The sequence below is a fragment of the Chinchilla lanigera genome, unplaced genomic scaffold (assembly GCF_000276665.1).
Source record: "Chinchilla lanigera isolate Chin_1 unplaced genomic scaffold, ChiLan1.0 scaffold00064, whole genome shotgun sequence".
Lineage (NCBI taxonomy): Eukaryota > Metazoa > Chordata > Mammalia > Rodentia > Chinchillidae > Chinchilla > Chinchilla lanigera.
In genome coordinates, this window is record NW_004955465.1 from 13130924 (window position 1) to 13135501 (window position 4578).

The window sequence follows — 4578 nt, forward strand, 5'->3', positions numbered from 1 at the left end:
AGCGCTGGCCTCGCACGCCGCAGCGGGGCCGGACAGCCGGCGGGAAGCTCGTCCTCCCCGCGCTCGCGGGCCCAGTCTCCGGGTCGCCAGCACCCCTAGCACCCGCTCCAGCCGCCTGGGCTGCGGGCCGCTGTCCCCGGGAGGAACGCTCCACGCACGTGAACCTGCCTCCCGGAGAAACTGAGTCTCGCCGGACCGCCGGCCCTGGGTTCGGCTCCGCCGGCAGGCGCGCGGGTGCGCACAGCGCCGCAGCCTCGGTCTCGGTCACCGGCAGTGAGCCGCCCGTTCGCGGGGCCGCCCGCAGCTCCCGAGTCCCCGCGGCCGCCGCGCGCTCCAGGCCCAGGCGAGGGCGGAAGCGCACTCGGGCGGTGTGGTGCAGGGCTCAGACCCACGCGTGGTCGGGAATCGCGTCCACGGCTCCCACCCACGGTTGCCGCCTCTGACAGCAGTGTTCTCAACGCGCTCGGTGAACCTCGGCTCGCCGGTCTGAGCACCGGGATGGCCTCCGAGCGCCTTGGGGCCGCTCGCTCGCAGCCTCTGGTGTGGTCTCTGGGTTCTGCCAGCTAAATCAAAATTAAACTGAGGAGCCAGCTGGTCCCCAAAGAGGGACGAGCAGCCGTGGGTGGGTCCCTTAATGAAAAGAATGTGTGGAATTCCGGGCGTGGTGGAGCATGCCTGTAATCCCAGCACTCAGGAGGCTGAGGCAGGAGGATCTTTGCAAGTTCGAGACCAGCCTGGGCTACAAAGTGAGCTCAAGGCCAGCCTGAGCTGCAAACGAGACCCTGTCTCAAAAAGACAAAAAAATAAAAAGAATGCGTGGACTGGAACTTGCAGTTGTGGAGTACAAAGTGCTAACACGTGAGAACAGCATTTTCATAAGACATGAGTTATATGATCATGTGCACTGCTGGGGACCCTTGGAGACCTGACCAAAATCTGGGCAGCTATCAGGAAAGGTTCTGAGAGCCACAGGGAAGTAGTGGCAGACAAGAATGAGAAGGGAACCTGGCCAACGAATACTGAAGGAAAAGGCACCTAATTCAAAGTAGGCCCTTCAGACCCTGTGCCAAGCGGGCTTGGAAAAGGAGGTCGCAGCCTTCCTGCCTAAAGCTTTAGTTGCTACTGACAGGGAAGACTGAGAGGAAAAGGCTGGCACAGTGAGTTGGAGAGCCCAACCCTCAACCCGCCCCCAGGGCACAGGTCTGATGACCACCAAGGCACTGTGCTTTTTCCAGGCCCGCATCAGCAGAAAAACGGGGATAGGTTATAATCACGGACAGACAGCCCCCAAATTGGGAATGAAAATAGTGAATATACCAGATAAAAATTACAAACCCCCGTACAGATGTGACCCAAAGTGATGGTGATTGGACGCCACTACAGTTACGGGGGGGAGGGGGAGGACTGGCACATCCTCCCAACGGGAGCAGAATTACTCCAGATTTCCTCACTAGCAGAGTGTAATGGGTTACCCAGAATAAAGACCAGAGACCAGAATCCAAATTGGAATTTAAGAGCCCTTATTAGCCGGGCGGGCGGCTGTCAGTCTGGTCTCCACACAGGGAGATGCTGAGCAGCCCCGAACCCAAGAATGCTTCAGCTTTTAAGCTGGAAAACCACATCCTGCTTGGCGCAGGTGAAAAGATTTTTTGCAAGGGCAGAAAGCGGAACCTATCGGTTCCAGCAAGCAGGTGTTGCAAAGTTCAGAACGTTCTCAGAAGCATACATTGTTTTCAAACTAAACTAACAATCAAGCACAGTTTCTTGCTTGGGTCAAACTGACATTTTTCCTCCACCCAGTAGCCCAGTAATTTTTCATCTGTTTTACGTGTTCACCAATTATGTGTTCGCTACACAGAGGCCCAGCCCTGATGAGAGCTTCACGGGCTCACCTTGCACAAACTCCACAGAACTGGGGAGCCCCAGCATGGAAGCAATCTGTCCTCTCTTAGGTCCCACCGGTTCTGAGAATTCCCTGAATGGCACAGTGTACAGCAAGGCATCCAGAACCTTAAAGAATTGGCCACCCTGAAGTTCACCTACAATGGACAGCGGGACAACCCACACAGCACTGGCCTGCACCATGGACAGATCCTCGAGAAGCTTTGTGCAGAGTGCCTGATCACTTAAAGTATACTCAACCTTTCAGTCCTAATAAGACCTTTATGAATACAGTGACACAATTACAGTTCCATAATCAATTACCAGGCACAAAAAACCTATTTCTCTCAATAGCACTATGAAGCCCACCCCCAAAAGAGCATAGGTTAAATGTAATTTACCACCACTGAAACACCAGCCCGAGGGCGCTCCATACTTGTGGCCGTTGAGCACATCAATAACATCTTCTGTGCTATGCAAAGTGATGTCAAGGGATTGTCTCCCAATCAGTGGCAGTTACTACTAGACAGAGTAGGTAGAAATGTATCAGATCGAAGAACAAGTTTCAACCAAAACTATGACCACCACCTACGCCCTATTCCCCAGCACTACCAGTGCCGGTGAAACTTAATTCCAAGCAGACCTTCCGTGGGATTCTCACGGCCTAACAGCTACTCCCACAGCAGGGACCTGACCATGGAAAACAATTTCCTTTGCTGGTAAATCCCTTGGGCCAAAAAACAGCAATCCCCAGGGGACATGAAAAATTGTAAGAAAGGAATGCAAAACAGATACCAGCAATAATCCATAAAATAGCAGATAATGAGCCCATATATATATTTAAGAATCCTTACCCCAAATTCTGATAGTTCTCCGCATCCAGGAGACTTTTTGATAGAACAGGAAGTCAAATTTCTATCATTTACACAGAGCCCATGACATGAAACTTCTTCTAAACTGAGGACTAGGAGGAACACCACCTCTTCTGTTCCACCAAGGTGTATTGTAGAATAGAGCACACCTAACGGGGACTATGGGTTATGTTCAAGGGCTGGCATTATGCTAGATAGTGACTGGGTTTCCAAAATCTTTCCAGAACTAATTCTATATAAAAAGATAAAAACTGTTACAGTTAATTTACAACAATTAAAAATTAAAACAAATTCCTTACCTAAACCAAACAAACCCTCATTATAATATTCTCTAAAGTGAGGACATAAAGATATTACTAAAAAGTAAAAGAAGTAGTAAAAGAAGGCACTATAGAAGTTGTCCATAGCCTTACATGTAACAGCCCCGGCTGGGCAGTCAGGAAACAGATGGATTTTAAAGACTTACAATAGATTTGAGAGCATTAAATCAGAAGACTAAGCAGATGGATGGTGCTCTCCCAGAAGTAGATAGGTAATAGATAAGATCTCAGACCGAAACCCTAACGGTACATGTCAATCAACCTTTCCCATGAGTTCTTTGCCGTACTATTGACAAAGAATTCTGAAAACACACAACCTTCTCTTGGGAAGACAAACAGTACCAGTGCAAATGCCTCCCACAAGGCTATCTGAACTCAGCAGAGTTCATTCACTGCAAAGCAGACATAAAGCCCAGTGATTATACTACCAGCATCATTTCACATACTGATGGTGTCATACTGACGCTTGTCCATAAAACTGTTCTTGAAAATGAAACGACTGAACATCTAAGAAATAGGGGATGGACAATTAACCAAAATAAAGTGCAAGGACCCTGTGAGTGTATAAAGTTCCTAGGGATGATTTGGTCCAATGAGGCAGAAGTCTACCTGAAAAGAGCCTCTCAGTAAGCCCTCCAAAAAATAAAAGGGAAGCACAGACGTTAAGTGGCTTATTTGGCTTTTGGAGGCAATACGCACCATAATTAAGCTCAATACTGCAATTTATTTCGATAGTAACAAGAAAGATTGGTCTCCACAGCTCTGTCTCAGGAAACCACAACCCGATACACATTGCTCCTCAATCAATAAACCTGAGGCTCGGGCTGCCTCGTGGGCTTTTGTTCCCCGAGTCACCCCAGAGCCCGCTGTACTCCACTTTGTCTCTCGCTGTCTTTCTTCCACTGTGCGACCCTAATGCCTGGCAGAAGATTGGGGCTCTCTGCAGGGGTCTCGGATCCGGGGGCCCCACAGATCCCGGGGCCTCTCGTGGGCTGGACCCGCCATCGGGGCCCCGCTGCCCGTGTGAGGCCAGGACAGGGTCGGTGGCGCGGGGCATTTTCCGGAGAGACACGGCTGCCGCTACTGCCTGCGAGCTGAAGCCCTCATGCTTCTGGACTTCAGCAGCGGCAGCCGCGGCGCTGTCCGGGGATTCTCGGACCCAAGAGAGGACAGCGGATCCGAGGACGGGGTACAAGGTCCACAGCAGGGACTTTCTGTTGAACCTGCAATTTTCCAGCAAAGGGCAAGTGCGACGACTGGTGATTTTTTTGTTTTTCATAAATGCCGTGCTTGAGAGCAAAACAGGCATATGTGTTCCCGCCCGGTTTCGAACCGGGGACCTTTCGCGTGTGAGGCGAACGTGATAACCACTACACTACGGGAACTGTTGTGGAGCCCTGGCCCGGGCGGCAGGAAGGCAGCGGAGCGCCTGGCCGCGACCCGCAGCTGCGCGGAGACACCGGCAGGGGCGCTCGGCCGGGAAAGCGGGCTTCCGCACGTCGGGG

General features: G+C 51.5%; 1 non-coding gene across 1 annotated transcript; it reads right to left on the reverse strand.

Annotated features, from left to right (window-relative positions):
* Window positions 1–4385: 4385 nt before the first annotated feature.
* On the reverse strand, window positions 4386–4458 carry Trnav-cac. Its single transcript has one exon. It is a non-coding gene; the product is annotated as a tRNA-Val (tRNA).
* Window positions 4459–4578: the final 120 nt, after the last annotated feature.